The 23,260-nt window shown below is 36.2% G+C and overlaps 1 pseudogene; it reads right to left on the minus strand.

Annotated features, from left to right (window-relative positions):
- Nucleotides 1-284: 284 nt before the first annotated feature.
- On the minus strand, nucleotides 285-23,260 carry LOC140867540 (heat shock cognate 70 kDa protein-like; annotated as a pseudogene).

The following is a 23,260-nucleotide window of genomic DNA, read 5'->3' on the forward strand; positions in this document are numbered from 1 at the left end:
ATTAAGTTTTTTTTTTAATATGAAAATCAATTTGACTTTCACTTTCACGTGTTTCTTTGTGCTCGGAGGCAATTGATTGAAATTATTGCACAGGTGGCTTAGTATAAATGGCTTGTAATAAAGTTATTGTTACCAATTAATGTTATCCAATTAATGTTATCCAGATACATGTTAATTTGCCAAACACCACAACTAAAAAACCGTGCACAAATAAAATAATTCAAAACAAATTAAAATACACCAAATCAAGTTCCCCAAACAAGATCAATCTCAATCTTGTGCTGCTAAAACATTCTAGCAATAGGATCCCAAATACATTCCAACTCCTTTCTTTTACTCTCAAATGTTTTTGCTTTCACAAATTGGTGTTCATCCAACCACTCCACAACAGACTTGATCTCATCTTCTATTTTCTCTAGAACAAGTTTTTTGGTCATATATAACAGTAGCTCTAGTGTTGTAAACATAATCTTCCAGAGAACTCTTTGCCTCGAATTTCCTTTTAAGTTCGTCGTCTTCTCCCCTAAATCTTTCTGCATCTTCCAGCATTCTCTCAATCTCATCCCTTGACAGCATCCCCTCAACATTGCTAATAGTCATGCTGTTTTTCTTATGGCTCGATTCGTCTTCAGCAAATACAGTTAAGATTCCATTGACGTCGATTTCAAAGTGTTGGGATTTATGCCCATAAACAAATATTTTGTTTTATGTGAGGAATATTTCAATATTATTTTTGCATGCATATTTTGATGTTTTAATAAATATCAAAAAAAAAAAAATTCCAAGATTATTGTTATGTGAATTTAAATATTTGTATATAAGTGTTATATACATGAGGATAATATTTAAATTATAATAACCTAAATATGTCCGCAATTAGAAATTAAAGTTGGGATCTTTAATTTAAATTGCTAGTGTGGTTCATTATATTATGAATAAAACAATCTTATCCGGATTGTTGATAATGAGATTATTGGAATGAAAACACTTTATATAATTTGATTATATAGGACTGGAACACGATTAATTTTGAATCTCTATAAATTTCCATATCATGATGAGAATTCAATATTAATCAATGATGGTCATATATGAGTCAATCTTAATTCTGAGTGATTAATAAACTCCTATTTATGATTTTGTATTTTTTGACATATCAAGTAATGACACAAATTACATAGTGTCAAAATTCTTGATACATTGGAAATACAATAAAATAAATAGCTGGGAATATTAATACCCAAGACGAAATCCATTCCTTCGTAAAGAAGTCAGATAAGTTGTTTTCTTAAGTATTGATTCAGGACTTGAATAATAAGAGCGCTCAAATTTATGATTAGATCATAAATATATTATTCATTAGAGAATCAATGGAACTTAAGGAAAAAAAGATATAATTGAAGAGGTTAAGTGGAAATTACCTAGCTTTAATTATGAACGATTTATGGAGGATTAATTTATTTATAGTGACTATATCAATGGACTATTCATTTTTTTGAATAATTTTATATCTATTTTTTCAAGAGTGCAATTCCAAGTTTATAGTGGAATAACTTTGGAATTAATAAAATTAATATATAAATTAAAGAGTTTAATTTATTATCAATTTTATTGGAGCTTGAACTTATAGGTTCATAGTTCCCCATGCCATCTCCGGATTTAAGAACACTTATGATATAAGTATTAAATTTGTTAACTTGAAATTATTGAATTTTAAGTTATTGAGCACTCTTATTTTTTTATGAATAAAATTACAAGGAAAAATGTTTTCTTTGTAATTTTAATTACAAAATTATATTTTATCTCAGTTAATTAATTTTGAATTAATAATGTTTATAATTTTCTCTATTTATTTATTAGATAAATATATATGAGAAATGGATTTTCATGCGTGTATATATATACATATATGTATATATATTTATGAATATAAGTAAATGATTATATAAAGATATAATCAAAAATTGAGTATAAGATATATAATCCCTATCCAACGTGTATCACTTCTATCTCATTTTAAATATTTAAACAAAATTATTTTGTTTAAAAGATAGTCTTGAGATCAGATTGTTGAGAATATATCTCAACCAATTGTGATAATATATATGAAAAGATATGTATTTTCTTTTGAAAAATTTCAAAAAGAAAATAGTAAAATATCTATATATATGTGGTGATAGGAGAAGGAACGATACAGACTTCGTACTCCACAGTGCATTTATAATACTAATATATATTAAGAAAAGTTGGTGACGCCCACACGTCAGTGTTCGGTTGATCTGGAGAATAGGCTTGGAAGGACTGCGGAATCAGCATTCAATTTTTATAAATTTCGTTCAACATAGGTATATTTTCTATCCTTAGTTGATTCTATGTTGAATTAATATAGATATTGATCGTTAAACATTTTTAACAAGAAAAATGTTTTTATTCGATTCGATCTATACCAAGCTTCCGCTACGAAATTTTTGAAATTCGGTTTATGAAACCAACAATTGGTATCAGAGCCAGGTTAATACTCTATATTGATTTATTATATTTTATTCAAGACTATTACAGTCATGTTCCAAATTTTATTTATAATGGTAAATATGTGGTTGGGGTATGAAGTACGGTTTTGAGATTGTCTTAATCTCCAGTAATTTCCCTAAAACTTTTGTACGTTGCCACTTGTTTTGTATATTCATGTCGATGAATGTTTATGTGTTTGTCTTGCTTAATGATTAAGTTTAAGAGTTTTAAACTTATATATATTTTTTTATTTTCATAATCTAATTATACACAATATCTTTTATGATTTAATTTTCTCATGTGAGATGATGAAATAAAAATCATATCAGTTATTAATTCGGATTTCAAATCGGATTTTGTTTCTTGTTATTCGGTTTAGACACTGAATTAGATTAGTTTGTATATTTATCAAGTTTTTTTTATTTTAGGATTTAATGAGATTAAATTGAGAAATTATAATATGTTTTTGCATTGGATTTGCAAAAAGGATCGGAGCTTTATGAATGTATTTAAATGTTAAATTTCATTCATTGCCATCATCGATTTATAATTTTAAACTGTTTAAAATTATAAAAACTTTGTGGTTTAAAATGTTTAAATCCAGGATTATAATCTAATGGTTATTTTATAATATTGGATTTTATAATAACATTGTTTTTGTCCAGTTATAATTCCATACTGCATTTCTAAAAGCTTTCTGTTCAATTATTTCGTGGTTCTAGTAACTCGTGTGCAGTATACTATATTTCATGATGATTGATTTATTATCAACATAGGCATGGTACATGTGTATTATTCTTTATTATTTTTTTTTTCAATGCTTGTCTTGTCGCTTGTATGTTGTTGCATTCCTGTATAAATTGTTTAAAATATTACGTGATTTGAAAATTTACAAAATAACAGTTATTTTGTTATAAGTGGTTTAAAATGTTTAAATTCACTGCATATTATAAAATAAAAGTTATTTTATAAATAAAATACATTTTTTTAAAAATAGTGAGTGGGAGTGGTTAATATGACAATATTAACTTTTGGTCTCCACCGTTTGAACAACATCGTGAGTTTTTAGTAGCGCCTTGAGATGCTTTGATTATGTCCTCCCTACGGAGGGTGTCTACTAATTACAATAGCAAGGTTGTTTTCTATGAGATAGGATTTTAAAATGTATTTTAGTATTGACCTACCCTACGGAGGCAATTACTAAATTAAGTTTTAAAATCTAATATGGTGGGTTACACTCATAAAGAAATAATTAAATTTGTTAATTATTTTCTTGACTAAATTTTGTAGGATATTAAGAAATGCTAGAAATATGAGATATTTTCGATAGCATTATTAATTGAGAAAGTCTCATTATAATTAACAATTTTTGACCTACCCTACGGCGGCATTTAATTGTGGTGATTATAATTCCTTAGACTACGAGTAAACATGTTTTGTGTATTATCATGTGCTCTTATGTATTATATTTACTCATGTCTTTAATGGTTAATGATATTTATGCATTCATATATATATTGAAAATATTTTTCATTTTTTTCCAGCAAGTATGACAAATCCTATCCTTCTACTTCTTTCATCTGAAATTTTGAGTGGTGAAAATTTTGTTAAATGGAAAAGCAATATGAATATCCTCTTGATCAATGAGAGTTACCACTTTGTCCTCAAGGAGGATTGTCCTCCAGCACCTCCAGCTAATGCTTCAAGGACTGTCTCACAAGCTTACAACAATTGGATTGTTGCAAACAATAAGGCACGTTGCTATCTGTTAGCAGCAATGAATGAAGTGCTTAGAGCTAAGCATGAAGCCTTAGAGACTGCTAAAGGGATTATGGAATCTCTACAGCAAATGTTTGGACGTCCATCTGAACAAGCACGTCATGAAGCTGTGAAAGCAGTTATGAACTGCAAGATGAAGAATGGTTCTTCAGTCCGTGATCATGTGTTGAAACTGATTAATCATTTCAATGATGCTGAAATCAATGGTGCGAACATTGATGAAAAGACTCAAGTTGGCATGATCTTGGAGACACTTTCTCCTGCTTTTCTCCAATTCAGGATGAACTATGTGATGAATCATAGGGTCTATAACATGACACAACTCTTGAATGAGCTACAAAGTTATGAATCTCTGATTGATGACAAAAATGGCAAGGCAAATGTTGTTGAAGCCAATGTGGCTGTGGGAAAGACTTCTTCTTCTAAGAATACAAAGAAGAAAAATGTGGGAAAGTTCAAGGGCAAGAAAAAGATCCAAAAGAAGAAAGGGAAGGGTGTTGAACCTAAACCAAAAGGAAAATGTTTCCATTGGAATGTGGATGACCATTGGAAAAGGAACTGTAAGAAGTACCTTGATGAGCTAAAACAAAAGAAGAAACAAGGTAAATTAGATTTACTAGTCATGGAAACATGCTTTGTTGAGAATGATTTCTCAAGATGGATAATTGATTCGGATGCATCTAACCATGTTTGTGTTTCTTTGCAGATGTTGGAGTCGTCCAAGGATCTTGAGGAGGGAGCTTTCATGATGAGAGTGGGCAGTGGGGAAAGATTGTCAGCAACGGCAGTTGGGACAGTGCGACTGTCATTCAAGAATAATAAATTTTTGCTTTTGAACAATGTTTACTTTATTCCTGGTTTCCAACGCAATTTGATTTCAGTTTCCAAGTTGCATGAACAATTTATTTCTGTTTCTTTTGAGATTGATTCTGTTTCAATTAATAAGAATGGTATGAATATTTGTTCTGGTTATGTTGAGAATGGTTTATTTTTTATTAAGCCAACTTCACATAATTTACTTCAAACTGAAATGTTCAAAGTCGCTGAACCAACCCCTAAAAGAAGAAAGATTTCTGATGAAAATAATGACACATTTTTGTGGCATTTAAGGCTTGGTCATATTAACGTAGAGAGGATAGAAAGACTAGTAAAGGATGGTCCTTTGAAGGAGCTAAAAGTTGGCTCTTTACCAGTCTGTGAATCCTGTCTTGAAGGAAAGATGACCAAAAGACAATTTTTGGCAAAAGGTGAAAGAGCTAAAGCACCTCTAGAAATTATACATTCTGATGTATGTGGACCTTTGAATGTCAAAGCAAGAGGAGGCTACGAATATTTCATCACTTTCATTGATGATTATTCTAGATATGGATATGCATTTCTAATGCAAAGAAAGTCCAAATCTTTTGAAAAGTTCAAACAATTCCGCGCTGAAGTAGAAAATCAACTAAGCAATTCAATCAAAATTCTTCGATCAGATCGAGGAGGAGAGTATATGGATTATGAATTCAAAAACCACTTGATTGAAAATGAAAAACTATCACAGCTCACGGCACCTGGGACACCACAACAAAATGGTGTGGCCGAAAGAAGAAATCGAACATTGCTTGACATGATGAGATCAATGTTGAGTTATTCTTCTTTGCCTAACTCATTTTGGGGTTATGCACTGCAAACAGCTGTATACATTTTGAATATTGTTCCATCTAAGTCAGTTCCTAAAACTCCTCTAGAGTTGTGGAATGGTCACAAACCTAGTTTGAGACACATCCGCATATGGGGGTGTCCAGCACATGTGCTAAAAGGAAAGACTGGAAAATTGGATCCTCGTTCAGAAGTGTGTATTTTTGTAGGCTATCCCAAGGGAACAAGAGGAGGTCTATTTTATAGTGCTGTCGAAAATAAAGTATTTGTATCGACAAATGCTACATTTCTTGAGCATAACAATATAAAAGACTTCAAACCCAGAAGTAAAGTAGTTCTGGAAGAGTTGCTGGCTGATGAGATTAGCCCCATTCCAACAAGAGTTGTTGAACAAGAAAGAGAGAAGAGCAATACTCAAGATCCAACACCACCACCTCCACCACGACGTAGTGAAAGGGAAATAAGATTGCCTATTCGCTATCGTGAAGAAGGAGAAGCACAAGTTGCAGTCACTGATGGAGGTGATGATGATCCATTGACATATAAGATGGCAATGATTGATGTTGATCAAGAAAAATGGCAAGAAGCCATGAAACTCGAAATGGAGTCTATGTACTCGAATTCAGTCTGGACACTTGTAGATCAACCTGAAGGTGTTAAGCCGATTGGTTGTAAATGGATCTACAAGAAAAAGAGAGGACCCGATGGGAAAGTTGAAACTTTCAAAGCTAGGTTAGTGGCAAAGGGTTTTACCCAAAAGGAAGGAGTAGACTATGAGGATACTTTCTCCCCAGATGTCATGCTGAAATCTATCCGGATTCTCTTATCCATTGCTGCTCATTATGATTATGAGATATGGCAGATGGATGTTAACACGGCATTCTTGAACGGCCATCTTGAGGAAACCATTTATATGGCACAACCAGAGGGTTTCATTGTCAAAGGCCAGGAGCAGAAAGTCTGCAAACTCCAAAGATCCATTTATGGACTTAAGCAGGCTTCTAGATCATGGAACATCAAATTTGATGAAGCTATAAAGTCTTATGGTTTTCATCAAAATGTGGGTGAACCTTGTGTATACAAGAAAATAAAAAATGATAAAGTGGTCTTCTTAGTTCTTTATGTAGATGGCATTCTTCTCATTGGGAATGATGTTGAATTTTTATCTAGCGTAAAGAATTGGCTAGCCAGCAAATTCCAAATGAAAGATTTGGGAGAAGCAAGCTACATTCTTGGGATCAAGATTTTTTGAGATCGCAAAAATAAGCTTCTGGCATTGTCTCAAGCATCCTACATTGACAAAGTGCTTGTCAGATTTTCGATGCAGAACTCCAAGAAAGGTAATTTACCTTCTAGACATGGAGTTCATCTCTCAAAAGAGCAGTGTCCTAAAACACCGCAAGAAGAAGAGACAATGAGACGAATTCCCTATGCATCAGCAGTTGGTAGTCTTATGTATGCAATGTTGTGTACAAGACCCGACATATGCTTTGAAGTGGGAGTGGTTAGTCGATATCAGTCAAATCCAGGATTAGATCATTGGGTAGCAGTGAAGCATATACTCAAATATCTGAGAAGAACTAGAAACTATATGCTAGTATATTCTGGTGGGGATTTGATTCCTATTGGATATACAGATTCTGATTTCCAATCAGATAGAGACTATAGAAAGTCTACTTCCGGTGCGGTGTTTACTTTTGGGAATGGAGCCATCATATGGAGGAGTGTCAAGCAAACTTGTGTTGCTGATTCAACTATGGAGGCTGAGTATGTGGCAGCTTGTGAAGCGTCAAAAGAGGCTGTTTGGCTTCGTGAGTTCTTGAAAGATTTGGAAGTTGTTCCAAACTTGAACGAACCAATCAAGCTCTATTGTGATAATAGTGGAGCGGTGGCAAATGCCAAAGAACCTAGAAACCACCGCAAAGGAAAACATATAGAGCGAAAGTTCCACTTGATAAGAGAAATTGTCAGTAGAGGAGATGTTTCAGTTCAAAAGATCGCTCCGGCGAATAATGTAGCTGATCCATTTACTAAGACATTACCTGCTCGAAGTTTTGAGCAACATCTCGAAGGGATGGGACTGAAAAACATGTCTTATTTGTTTTAAGGACAAGTGGGAAATTGTTGGGATTTATGCCCATAAACAAATATTTTGTTTTATGTGAGGAATATTTCAATATTATTTTTGCATGCATATTTTGATGTTTTAATAAATATCAAAAAAAAAAAAAATTTCCAAGATTATTGTTATGTGAATTTAAATATTTGTATATAAGTGTTATATACATGAGGATAATATTTAAATTATAATAATATAAATATGTTCGCAATTAGAAATTAAAGTTGGGATCTTTAATTTAAATTGCTAGTGTGGTTCATTATATTATGAATAAAACAATCTTATCCGGATTGTTGATAATGAGATTATTGGAATGAAAACACTTTATATAATTTGATTATATAGGACTGGAACACGATTAATTTTGAATCTCTATAAATTTCCATATCATGATGAGAATTCAATATTAATCAATGATGGTCATATATGAGTCAATCTTAATTCTGAGTGATTAATAAACTCCTATTTATGATTTTGTATTTTTTGACATATCAAGTAATGACACAAATTACATAGTGTCAAAATTCTTGATACATTGGAAATACAATAAAATAAATAGCTGGAAATATTAATACGCAAGACGAAATCCATTCCTTCGTAAAGAAGTCAGATAAGTTGTTCTCTTAAGTATTGATTCAGGACTTGAATAATAAGAGCGCTCAAATTTATGATTAGATCATAAATATATTATTCATTAGAGAATCAATGGAACTTAAGGAAAAAAAGATATAATTGAAGAGGTTAAGTGGAAATTACCTAGCTTTAATTATGAACGATTTATGGAGGATTAATTTATATGTAGTGACTATATCAATGGACTATTCATTTTGTTGAATAATTTTATATCTATTTTTTCAAGAGTGCAATTCCAAGTTTATAGTGGAATAACTTTGGAATTAATAAAATTAATATATAAATTAAAGAGTTTAATTTATTATCAATTTTATTGGAGCTTGAAATTATAGGTCCATAGTTCCCCATGCCATCTCCGGATTTAAGAACACTTATGATATAAGTATTAAATTTGTTAACTTGAAATTATTGAATTTTAAGTTATTGAGCACTCTTATTTTTTTATGAATAAAATTACAAGGAAAAATGTTTTCTTTGTAATTTTAATTACAAAATTATATTTTATCTCAGTTAATTAATTTTGAATTAATAATGTTTATAATTTTCTCTATTTATTTATTAGATAAATATATATGAGAAATGGATTTTCATGCGTGTATATATATACATATATGTATATATATTTATGAATATAAGTAAATGATTATATAAAGATATAATCAAAAATTGAGTATAAGATATATAATCCCTATCCAACGTGTATCACTTTTATCTCATTTTAAATATTTAAACAAAATTATTTTGTTTAAAAGATAGTCTTGAGATCAGATTGTTGAGAATATATCTCAACCAATTGTGATAATATATATGAAAAGATATGTATTTTCTTTTGAAAAATTTCAAAAAGAAAATAGTAAAATATCTATATATATGTGGTGATAGGAGAAGGAACGATACAGACGTCGTACTCCACAGTGCATTTATAATACTAATATATATTAAGAAAAGTTGGTGACGCCCACACGTCAGTGTTCGGTTGATCTGGAGAATAGGCTTGGAAGGACTGCGGAATCAGCATTCAAGTTTTATAAATTTCGTTCAACATAGGTATATTTTCTATACTTAGTTGATTCTATGTTGAATTAATATAGATATTGATCGTTAAACATTTTTAACAAGAAAAATGTTTTTATTCGATTCGATCTATACCAAGCTTCCGCTACGTGAAAGAGTGGGTGCCCGGTGAGCCAACTTGTGGCTAAGGGCTTTGATGACTCTTTTTATAAACAATCTTTTGTTTAATATAATTTACACTTTTATTAATGGCAATGACTTTATCTTTCTTCATATTGTTATATTGTGATATACTATTGTTGTTTTGATAAAGACCTTGAATATACTATAGTGTATGTAAGATGTGGTAGAACATGGGGATTTCTATCATGAAACACATCTTATAATCACTGTATATTCTAAACTGTTCCTAGTCGATTGAGCCGTCCGATAATAAGGATAAGGATCGCTCGGGTTTGAGACTAGCATTTGCGATGCAGAGTACCACGTTTCATTGGTAAGGAACATAGAGATGTTCGAAGCATGCAAATGGATATTCATACGATGAATGATCGAACTACCCTATTCGGACTTTCCAAGTGGTTATCACTTATCGAGTGGATAAAGTCTGCGGTTTTGGTTGTACACCATTAGTCCTTACTACTTGAAACATCATTGAGACTTTATATGCTAGTACTGTGCTTTGACTCGTTTAACGACTCTATTGGGGTCATCAGGTGTCGGATTGGGTACAGTTACAACACATATAGGAGTCGATGCTTTGTTGTCAAGAATTCACCACATACTTGCGAGTGTTGATATCCTATGCGATCTGAGGAGATATTAGTGTGACGAATCTCTGGCCAGAGTACATGATGTGTTTTAAGAAATGGTTTCTTAGTAGCACATGCGATGTCACTATTTGATCTTCAAGATGTATTTCATAGTTATCGAATCTCGAGCGACTCTCGATATACCAATGGTTGTTGATTCGATCGGGATATATGGATGAAGGGACCGTACTGTACGCTAACCAAAATCTATTGGTTCTTGCAGGCACTATCAGTGATACCTAGGGAATCATGGGGCGATGTTGCTAGGCGCTCTTACCATGATTCGATGGGCAAGTCGGAAATCATTGTTCCGAGTCACAAGGAGTTGTGAGCCCACGGCTAGCTGTATCCCTGAACCATTGAGGGTCACATAGAGTAATGGATTTTTAATCCCCGTTGAGATAGTTAAATTTAAAGAGTTAAATTTAATGAACAAAGAAGTTGGACTTCTTAATTATGAGTAGAGGAGTAAGATTTCCTAAAATGACATAGGGATGGACATTTTTGGAAACCACTGAATTCGGATTCAGGAAAATTTATCTTGACTTTAAAAGGTGCAGAAATGGTTTCTGTGCACATTGGTGAAATCGGTTTATCAATCGGAGTCACGATGAATTTTATATTAATTTCTGAACATGCGGGCTTTGCTTGTCGGGCTTGAACTTATGACTAATGGGCCCTAAGCTGTTAGTGGCCTACATTATAAATAAGTTATTGCAGTACAGAAATTAACACAACAAGGCCACAATTTACGAAAACCTAGCTGATTTTCTCTCTAAGTGGCCGTCCCCCTCCCCTCTGCTCTCGGAAAAATCCAGCCTGTGAATTTTGAATTTACAGTCTGGTTTAACGGATCAAATTCGTTAATCTCTTCGTAGAAACTTCTGATAGATTTTCTAGTGCAATCTATCAGAGAGATTAAATATCCGTTCATGGACCTGATTGAAGAACAGTTCGTCCATCAGTTCCAGGGATATACAACAAGAGGAAAAATCTGTTGGTGTCCAAAATCTCGATTCGAGATTGAAGGTAAAAATTTCATAATCGTTATTTAATTTTTACACACACAATTTAATCGTAAGGTTGATACCCATTATGGAATCGTTCCATATAAAAATTTTTAAACTTCCGCTGCACCGGGTATCAATCCTGATTGATCTGATCGCCGCGTTCTCCAACAGTGGTATCAGAGCCAGGTTGCTCAGATCAAGAGATTAAATTAATCGATTGTACAAAATTTTTTTTTAAGCCTCGGTTTTTGAAACAAAATAAATATTTAAAAATAAAATTTTTTTTATCCGGGCAAAACCCGGGCAGCGCACGGCGCTGCCCTGCGCAGGGCTAGGCGCTGCCCAGGGCGGCGCACGGCGCTGCCCAGGGCAGCGCACGGCGCTTCCCAGCGCTGCCCATGGCCGCGCTCGGCGCTGCCCATGGGCAGCGATGTGATCGCTGCCCGGCCCGACCCCATTGGGGCGCGGGCAGCCCGGGAATGTCCCGGGCGGCCCGCGGGAAAAATTAATTTTTTAATTTTTAAATTAAATTTTAATATGTTAAAATTCTATTTTTGGTCCGATCGAAAATTATTTTTGATTGGTCCACGAGGATCGGATCGAATTGTTCGAGTCCGAAAATTTTAAAATTGATTTTTGGATAAATTTGAATTTTTGGAAAATTTTAATATTTTATCCTTAAATTGAATTTTGAAATTAATTATTTTTGGTACAATTGATGATAAGATATGATCTTATGGATATATTGAATAAAATATGATTTTATGTATAAAATTGGATTTTATAGATAAAATATGATTTTATTTGATAAAAAGATAAAATATGATTTTGTATGTAAAATAAGATTTTATATATAAAATATGATTTTATCCTTTTAAATTTAAATTGCCATTGCATGTTATCCAATAAATTAATTTTAAATTAAATGTTATTGGATAAGGATGATCGATTGCCATGACCAATTTTGTAGGTGTATGTTAGGAATTTACATTTGTTTTTATTGTTGTTGGTTTTATTAATGGGCCTGGTTTATGGCCCAATATGAATTGTCATATGTAATAAAAGTGGGCTTGGTTTATGGCCCGTTCCCACCCCTTAAAAATGTATCCCCTACTTGTCATTGTTATTTATTGTAAATACATTAGATTTAGTGGGAGATCAAGATTTGAAGATGGAGGTGGGCCCAGCAGACAATAAAGACAGAAGAAATGTAAATTGGAAGCTCAATGTAATAGGATTGCATTGCATACAGCATATTACCTAGGATTGGACTAAGACTCGTGATTGGCAACCACGAGTCAATTAGAAATGGAATCGATCATCCTATATAATATGTGATATTATTGTTGTATGCATGTTTTAGACAAATTGTGTGAATCCGGCAAGCATACAAAATTTTAAAAATGATGAGACAAATTTTCATAATTAAAATCCCTCATTTTAAATATGATTTAAAATTGATATCAAGATAAATAAAGGAAATTTAAATTTGTTTAAATGTTCCTACCTTCCATCAACGATCAATGTATGAGATGCTACCCGCGGATACGGTCCGGCTCATATTATTGGGGGGGCCCGTTCGTCGGAAAGCTGTACATTGGATCGACACATGTTGTAAGTTGGGTGAAACTCCCATGGGATCGGCTCATATTATTGGGGGATCCACATGGCGACCGTCCATCACAACTTAATATTGATGGGTCATTTTGACATGTCACAATAAACGGCGTCATATTATTGGGCCCTTATTGGACATGAGGTAAAAAAGTGGAGGTTGCTTTGGAAGCAATTGGGCTCTACCTTTTGAAAAATTATGGTTGGCTGATATTATTCGGGACCATAGTCTGTCAATTGGACTCCATGTTCTCACTAAGGAAAAAGTTTTCCGTTTTCACTAGAGGATAGTGAAATCGTTAAAATAGTGGGAGTGAGATTCATAAAATAAATTTCGCCTATTTTATGTCTTAGTAAATTGCTTAAACAATCACTGATATTTGTCTGTTTCTTTTCAGTATTTCATAAGATGAATTCGCGTAATCCACTTTTCTCAATCCTCGAACAAAATAAGTTGACTGGCGCAAACTATACGGAATGGTTCCGTAAGTTGAAGATTGTCTTGACTTCGGAGAAGATACTCTATGTGTTAGAAAAATCTCCTCTGAAGGAAGCACCAGCTGACGTAAGTCCGGAAGAGTTGGCCAAACTTGATACATGGTGGGACCATGATATCAAGGCCAAATGCTATATGCAAGCCTCGATGTCTGATGAACTCCAGAGGCGATTTGAGGACACCGTGAATGCTGCTGACATTCACGTACAACTCAAGGAACTTTTTGGGGCTCAATCGAGGGCTGAAAGGCTACTGTAAAGGAGCTAATGACGTGTCGCATGCGTGAAGGGACTTCGGTCCGTGATCATGGGGTACGAGTGATTTGGCTCATACAGAAGTTGGTAACCCTTGATTTGGTGTTGGAGCATGAACTCAACGTGGACTTACTACTTCTGTCTCTTCCTTCTTCGTTTGACGGATTTGTGGTGAATTTCAATATGAACAAGATAGAGGCCTCCCTTGAAGAGATGGTCAATATGCTTGTGACATATGAATCCACATTAAAAAAGGATAAACCGGCTTTCTTGGTGGGCTCCTCTTCTTCTGCTAAGAAGGGGCCAAGTACAAAGGGTAAGAAACGTTCTGCCCCACCCAAGAAAATCGAACCCGAAAAGAAGTACAAGACAAAGGCTTCAAACATGGAAAAATCCAAGGATGTTTGCCATTACTGCAAGAAGCCCGGTCATTGGAAGCGAAACTGCAAGGAATATCTAGAGCAGTTGCGAACTGCGAAGGGTATGTTCTATATTGAAATAAACGTTTTAATACTACTTCTTGGGTATTGGATACCGGATGTGGATCTCACATTTGCAATGATTTGCAGGTGATGACAAGAAGTCGCAGGCTTAGAATGGGTGAGACCCAGCTGAGGCTCGGAAATGGTTCCAGAGTTGAAGCCAAAGCCGTGGGAGATGTTTATTTAATTTTGCAGAACGGTTTTAAGTTACTTTTAAGAGATGTTTTATTTGTTCCGAATTTGATTAAAAACATTATTTCTGTTTCTATGCTAGATAGAGATGGTTATTCTTGCAATTTTGTTAATGAGATTTTCAATATTTACAAGAATGAATGTTTGATTGGAAATGGACAACTTGAAAACGATCTATATAACTTAAAACTAAAAGACGTTCCAATAAATTATGTTGATAAACCGGCAACAACAAACAAAAGGAAAATCGATAGTCAAAACCCGGCAAACCTTTGGCACGCTAGGCTAGGTCATATTTCCTCAAGGAGGATGAACAAGCTAGTGGGAGAGGGCATGTTTGATATGTCTGATATTAACTCTCTACCTACTTGTGAATCCTGCCTAAAAGGGAAAATGACTAAATCTCCCTTTAAGGGGAAACCTGAGCGTAGTCAAAATCTGTTGGATTTGATCCATACAGATGTTTGTGGTCCATTTAGAGTTGGTACTCAATTTGGCCACACCTACTTCATTACCTTTACTGATGATTATTCATGGTATGGGTATTTATATTTAATGAAATATAAGTCTGAAGCATTTGAAAAGTTCAAAGAGTTCAAGGCTGAAGTAGAAAACAAGCTAGGTAAAAGTATTAAAGCACTTCGATCGGATCGAGGTGGAGAATACTTAAGTACCGAGTTTTTGGACTATCTAAAAGAGAATGTGATTCTCCCTCAGTGGACTCCTCCTATGACACCATAGCTGAATGGTGTATCGGAGCGTCGTAATCAAACTTTGTTGGACATGGTTCGATCCATGATGAGCTTCACTGAGCTTCCACCTTCGTTTTGGGGCTATGCGCTTGAAACGGCGGTATTGTTGTTGAACAACGTCCACACTAAAGCAGTGGACAAAACACCATACGAGTTATAGAATGGCAAAGCTCCTAAGTATTCGTACTTGAGGATTTGGGGATGTCCTGCTTACGTGAAGCGGACAGTGGGAGATAAGTTGGATAGTCGATCCAGCTTATGTTATTTTGTAGGGTATCCGAAGAATTCAATCGGATATTATTTCTATTATCCAGCTGAAACAAAGGTGTTTGTTTCAAGGAATGCCACCTTCTTGGAGAAGGAGTTCTTATTGGATAAGAAAGGCGAGATGATGGAACTCGAAGAAATTCGAGAAGAACCCGAAATACAAAATAACGATCCTACACCTCAGGAACCATTGATAGACACGCCTGTACCTAGAAGATCCGAGAGGACTTCTAGACCTCCTATTCGATATGGTCTTCTTCTTGAAGGGGATCAAGATGAACCCGATGTTGGATGTGATCAAAGAAACTTCAAGGAAGCAATTTCTGATGCGGATTCAAATTTATGGCTTGAAGCTATGCAGTCGGAAATAGATTCGATGCATACAAACCAAGTTTGGTCTTTAGTAGATCCTCCCGATGGAATTGTTCCAATAGGGTGTAAATGGATCTACAAGATAAAGCTTGGGCCTGATGGTAAGGTATTGACCTACAAGGCGCAATTGGTGGCGAAAGGTTATACTCAAAGACAAGGAGTTGACTATGATGAAACCTTTTCACCAGTTGCAATGTTCAAGTCCATAAGAATCCTTATTGCCATAGCTGCTTGGTATGACTATGAGATATGGCAAATGGATGTGAAGACTGCTTTTCTTAATGGAGACATTAAGGAAGAAATCTATATGAAGCAGCCTGAGGGGTACACATCCATGGGAAGCGAGCATAAGGTATGCAAGCTTCAGAGATCAATTTATGGTCTAAAACAAGCATCAAGAAGTAGAAACCAGAAATTTGATGAAACAATAAAGGATTTTTGTTTCATCAAGAACCCGGAGGAACCATGCGTGTACAAGAAAGTAGTTAAGGATGCTGTGACATTCTTAGTACTTTATGTTGATGACATCCTACTCATTGGGAATGACGTAGGGATGTTGCAGTCAACAAAGATATGGTTATCAGGTAGATTCTCGATGAAGGATTTGGGTGAGGCATCCTATATTCTAGGAATACAGATCTATAGAGATAGATCTAAGAGAATGATAGGACTCACTCAATCAACCTACATCGACACCATATTGAAACGGTTTTCAATGGATGGGTCCAAGAAAGGACATCTACCCATGTGTCATGGAGTTTCTCTATCCAAGTCTATGTGTCCCAAGACTGATGAAGAGATAGAGAAAATGACACATGTACCATATGCGTCAGCTATAGGTAGTATCATGTATGGGATGATATCTACCAGACCGGATGTAGCATTTGCTCTGAGTGTCACGAGCAGATATCAAGCTAATCCCGGTCAAATGCATTGGAAAGCCGTGAAGGACATTCTTAAGTACTTACGAAGGACTAAGAATATGTTCATGGTATATGGAGGAAGAGAACTAAAATTGGAAGGCTATACCGACTCTAGCTTCCAAAGTGACGTGGATGACTCGAAGTCAACCTCTGGATTTGTGTTCATGCTCAATGGCGGTGCTGTCTCTTGGAAGAGTTCCAAGCAGGACACCACAGCGGATTCCACCACTGAGGCAGAATACATTGCAGCATCAGCTGCTGCTAAAGAGGCCGTTTGGATGAGGAATTTCGTCCAAGAGTTGGGCGTCATTCCTAAAGTTGTTGGTCCAGTCCCGGTGTACTGTGACAACACGGGTGCCGTTGCTCAGGCAAAGGAACCAAGGTCTCATCAAAGATCCAAACACGTACTGAGGAAATACCACATCATCCGGGAGATTGTGGAAAGAGGAGACATCACTGTCGAAAGAGTGGCCTCTGCAGACAATATCGCTGATCCACTTACTAAGCCCTTGCCAGGACCATTATTTGACAAACATCGCGAAGCAATGGGTCTACGTAGTATGACTAGTTGGCTTTAGGGCAAGTGGGAGATTGAAAGAGTGGGTGCCCGGTGAGCCAACTTGTGGCTAAGGGCTTTGATGACTCTTTGTATAAACAATCTTTTGTTTAATATAATTTACACTTTTATTAATGGCAATGACTTTATCTTTCTTCATATTGTTATATTGTGATATACTATTGTGTTTTGATAAAGACCTTGAATATACTATAGTGTATGTAAGATGTGGTAGAACATGGAGATGTCTATCATGAAACACATCTTATAATCACTGTATATTCTAAACTGTTCCTAGTCGATTGAGCCGTCCGATAATAAGGATAAGGATCGCTCGAGTTTGAGACTAGCATTTGCGATGCAGAGTACCACGTTTCATTGGTAAGGTACATAGAGATGTTCGAAGCATGCAAATGGATATTCATACGATGAATGATTGAACTACCCTATACGGACTTTCCAAGTGGTTATCACTTATCGAGTGGATAAAGTCCGCGGTTTTGGTTGTACACCATTAGTCCTTACTACTTGAAACATCATTAAGACTTTATATGCTAGTACTGTGCTTTGACTCGTTTACCGACTCTATTGGGGTCATCAGGTGTCGCGATTGGGTACAGTTACAACACATATAGGAGTCGATGCTTTGTTGTCAAGGATTCACCACATACTTGCGAGTGTGGATATCCTATGCGATCTGAGGAGATATTAGTGTGACGAATCTCTGGCCAGAGTACATGATGTGTTTTAAGAAATGGTTTCTTAGTAGCACATGCGATGTCACTATTTGATCTTCAAGATGTATTGCATAGTTATCGAATCTCGAGCAACTCTCGATATACCAATGGTTGTTGATTCGATCGGGATATATGGATGAAGGGACCGTACTGTACGTAACCAAAATCTATTGGTTCTTGCAGGCACTATCAGTGATACCTAAGGAATCATGGGGCGATGTTGCTAGGCGCTCTTACCATGATTCGATGGGCAAGTCGGAAATCGTTGTTCCGAGTCACAAGGAGTTGTGAGCCCACGGCTAGCTGTATCCCTAAACCATTGAGGGTCACAGAGTAATGGATTTTTAATCCCCGTTGAGATAGTTAAATTTAAAGAGTTAAATTTAATGAACAAAGAAGTTGGACTTCTTAATTATGAGTAGAGGAGTAAGATTTTCTAAAATGACATAGGGATGGACATTTTTGGAAACCACTGAATTCGGATTCAGGAAAATTTATCTTGACTTTAAAAGGTGCAGAAATGGTTTCTGTGCACATTGGTGAAATCGGTTTATCAATCGGAGTCACGATGAATTTTATATTAATTTCTGAACATGCGGGCTTTGCTTGTCGGGCTTGAACTTATGACTAATGGGCCCTAAGCTGTTAGTGGCCTACATTATAAATAAGTTATTGCAGTACAAAAATTAACACAACAGAGCCACAATTTACGAAAACCTAGCTGATTTTCTCTCTAAGTGGCCATCCCCCTCCCCTCTGCTCTAGGAAAAATCCAGCCTGTGAATTTTGAATTTACAGTCTGGTTTAACGGATCAAATTTGTTAATCTCTTCGTAGAAACTTTTGATAGATTTTCTAGTGCAATCTATCAGAGGGATTAAATATCCGTTCGTGGACCTGATTGAAGAACAGTTCGTCCATCAGTTTCAGGGATATACAACAAGAGCAGAGAAATCTGTTGGTGTCCAAAATCTCGATTCGAGATTGAAGGAAAAAATTTCATAATCGTTATTTAATTTTTACACACACAATTTAATCGTAAGGTTGATACCCATTATGGAATCGTTCCATATAAAAATTTTTAAACTTCCTCTGCACCGGGTATCAATCCTGATTGATCTGATCGCCGCGTTCTCCAACAGTACGAAATTTTTGAAATTCGGTTTACGAAACCAACACAAAGCACACCTTTATCTTAGGGACACCCCTCGGAGCAGGAAGGATTCCACACAGAGCAAATGAGCATACAAAAATGTTGTCACTTGTTGTAGGCCTTTTGCCCATGTACACTTGGATCAACACGCTAGTTTGGTTATCACGATCAGTGGTTCTATGTGTTTCTTTCTTAGTAGGAACTTGGGTATTTCTGTGGACTATTTCACGCATCTCATCCTTGTTAACACGTATACCAAGAGACAGATGAGAGACAATATTCGGCCACCACACCTGGTCTCTGGCCTTTTCAATTTCACCACTTAAATTTGCTGCATGAATCGCAACACCGTAAGCTACAACTTCTACAGGCTGAATGTTCATCCACAACTCCTTACCGTCGAAGAACTCTCGAAGCATTTGTTGCAACTTGGGTATTCTAGTGGATCCACCAACAAGCACCACATCCCGAAAGCTTTTCTTGTCCATCCTGGTTTCTTTCAAACACCTTTCAACACAGTGAATGCATTTCTCGAACAAGTCCATGTTGAGCTCCTCGAATTTTGCCTTGGTTAGTTCATGTTTGAAATCAATTCCGTCATACAAACAATCAATTCCAGTAGTTGTCTTTTCTGAATAAGATAGACACTCCTTTGCTGTTTCACAATTTGACCTCAACCTTCTCAATGCTCGGGGGTTGTCTCTTAAGTCCTTTTTGTTCCGTCTTTTGAACTCTTGAACGAAATAGTCCACCATTCTATTGTCAAAATATTCTCCGCCAATGTTATCACTGGCGACAGCCTTCACCTGGAAGATACCATCCTCCATGGTGAGAAGAGTCACGTCCAAGCAGCCACCGCCAAGGTCGAAAACAACAACATTATTTCTGTATTTTTTGTCGACGCCATAGCCATAGGCAATGGCTGCAGCAATTGGTTCGGCTATTATGTGCAAGACATTGAGCCCAGACATGATTCCGGCATCCTCGGTCGCCTGCCTCTGGGAATTGTTGAAGTAGATAGGCACAGTAATAACTGCATCTTTGACTGTAGATCCAAGAAAAGCTTGTGCAATCTCCTTCATTTTGGTGAGTACCATTGAAGAAATTTCTTCCCCATTGAATTGTTTCTCCTCACCTTTGTGGGTGACCACAATCATAGGCTTATCATTTGCACCGCGAATCACCTTGAATGGCCAGAGTTCCTTGTTACTCTGGACTACTGAATTTCCGACCAATCAACTTTTTAGCATCTGAGATTGAGTTTAGCGGAAAAAAATAAAAATAAATAAATAACACAGAAACAACTTTGAAGAATTATTACCTTTTTTTAAAAAAATATATATATATAAAGAAATAGCATATATTAATCTAGCTGAAACTTATATGAATCATAATGTCTCACCAAAGATAGTGTTGTTGGGGTTACTGGGGGATAGATTCTTGGCCGCATGGCCAATGAGACATTTTTTTTTTAATGAAGAATTCATTAAAATGTAAATAGAACAAGTACAACTACGTCGGACATTCCAGGGATATTTACAATCGAAAATAAAGTGAAGCTCCAAAGGCTAAATATCAAAAACCAAATACATAAATCATACTTCGAAAACATACAACGCAAAATAAGAATCTTAATACGTCTAACCAATTCTTCAACACATGGTTCTTCATTCTCGAAGTGAGCTCGGTTACGTGCATTCCAAAGAAAATATACGCAAGCCGCCAACCCCATAACTCTCATGCAAGCCAACTTTCCGGCTCCTCTGTACACTCCCCGGAAAGCCTTCAGTATCATGGTTGGTGATCTCATGAGTTTCTTCAAACCTAGCCAATCCCGTATACCATCCCAAATCTCGCTCGAAATACGGCATTGGAAGAATAAGTGTTGGATCGATTCATCACCATCCTTACATAATCCACATCTCTTATCCTCCACAAAGCCAAGCCTATCTTTCATAAGCAACTTCCCATGAGCAAAGAGCCACAAGATAACTCTATGCTTAGGTAAGATACAAGATTTCCAAACAATAGGCTTCCACGGCCAAACACCTCTAGTATCCAAGAAGAATCCATTAGCTCTCTTCAAGTCACCACCACCCCTAAGCCAAACCTCCAACTTACGTCTCGCAAGCTCAATCGATCCAAGCCTCTCCACCAATAAGTCTCGTATACACATCAAATTTTTTATCAACGGTGACTCCTCCATATGCCATCTCCAAAGCCACACATCCCCAAATGATCGGTATTTATGATTCACCCATTTTATCCACAAGGCTTCCTTTCTCATGTGAATCTTCCAAAGAGTTTTAGCAAGCAATGCCTTGTTCCAAGCCGATAAATCTTTCAACCCCAATCCCCCATCTTCTATCGGTTTACAAACCTCCCTCCAAGCAATCGGTGGGTGTTTGGTATTCCAAATAAAGTTCCGGCAAATAGCATAAATTTTATCAATAATGTTGGATGGTAAAGGCAATATAGATAACCAAAAGCACTCCACCCCTTGTAGAACGGACCTCACCAATTCAATCTTTCCCGCATATGATAAAGAATGCTTTGGCCATCTCGACACCCTTTTTCCAATGGCATCTACAAGTAAGCTATAATCAGATGTGCGTAGTCTAGCCGAAGATATCGGAATACCAAGATATCTAAATGGTAGCACCCCTTCTTTGAATCCCAACAACTCCAAGATAGCACTTTTATCCTCCATACACACACCGGCCATGAACACATTCGACTTCAACAAGTTGATCTTGACACCGAACATATCACTAAACCGACTCAAACGCTCAAAAACCGCCTCAATGCTCATCACATCACCTCTAGAGAATAGAAACAAGTCGTCCGCAACCGCACACCTCGGGTAAAAATTGAAGTGTGAAGATCGGGGCATATCCTTCAATGCTCTCGTGAGAGGTTCAAGACAGAGAGTAAATAACAATGGTGAAAGCGGATCCCCTTGTCTCAAACCCCTCCTCCATTCAAAAAAACCATTCAATTCTCCATTAACGCACACCGAGTAAGATGTCGTCGAAACACACTCCATAATCCACTCAACAAAAATCCTAGGGAAGTTCAATGCAACAAGAGTCTCCCTAAGATAATTCCAATCCACGATGTCATAAGCCTTTTGTAAATCCACCTTCAAAGTACAACGTGCCGAAATATTTTTCCGAGCATATCTTCTCAAGAGCTCTTGTGCAAGATGAATATTATCGACAATAGATCTCCTCTTCAAAAATGCCGCTTGAGCATCATCAACCAAATCACCAATCACCTCCTTCAACCTCATGACCAAAATTTTGGATATAACTTTGTAGAACACCGTGCAACAAGATATGGGTCTATAATCGTTCACCGACATGGCTTGAGCACTCTTTGGAACAAGTGCTATGACGGAATGCTTCCATTGTCTCAACAACTTGCCATTAGTAAAGAATTCTTCCACCGCTCTAAACATATCCTCTCCTACCAAGTCCCAGGAGTGTTTGAAAAAGTAAGATCCAAATCCATCCGGCCCTGGTGCTTTATCATTCTCAATATCAAAAAGTGCATTCTTCATCTCCTGACGAGTGACTTTGGCCACCAATCCACTCCATTTATCCTCCGAAACCAACGGCCCCAGGAGGATCACATCCTTATCGAGCTCACTAGTATCCGATCGGTTGCCCAACAAGCTTTTAAAGTGACCAACAAACTCATCTCGAATCTCATCCATGTCATAAATAAGATCATCATGTATGTTTCGCACCACCTTAATACCACTCTTTGGTCGCGTTGAAAGCAACATAACAAGGTGTTGTGTGATAGCCATCATCAATGGGCATGATCTCCCATTGATAATCGGGTATGATCTCAATGCGATCGCACCGCTTCACGGCTACGCATGAATAATTGGTACCCAGATCAATTCCAATTACCGGTCCTTTGCTTTTTCCAGCCAT

The sequence above is a fragment of the Henckelia pumila genome, chromosome 4 (genome assembly GCF_033568475.1).
Source record: "Henckelia pumila isolate YLH828 chromosome 4, ASM3356847v2, whole genome shotgun sequence".
Classification (NCBI taxonomy): Eukaryota; Viridiplantae; Streptophyta; class Magnoliopsida; order Lamiales; family Gesneriaceae; genus Henckelia; species Henckelia pumila.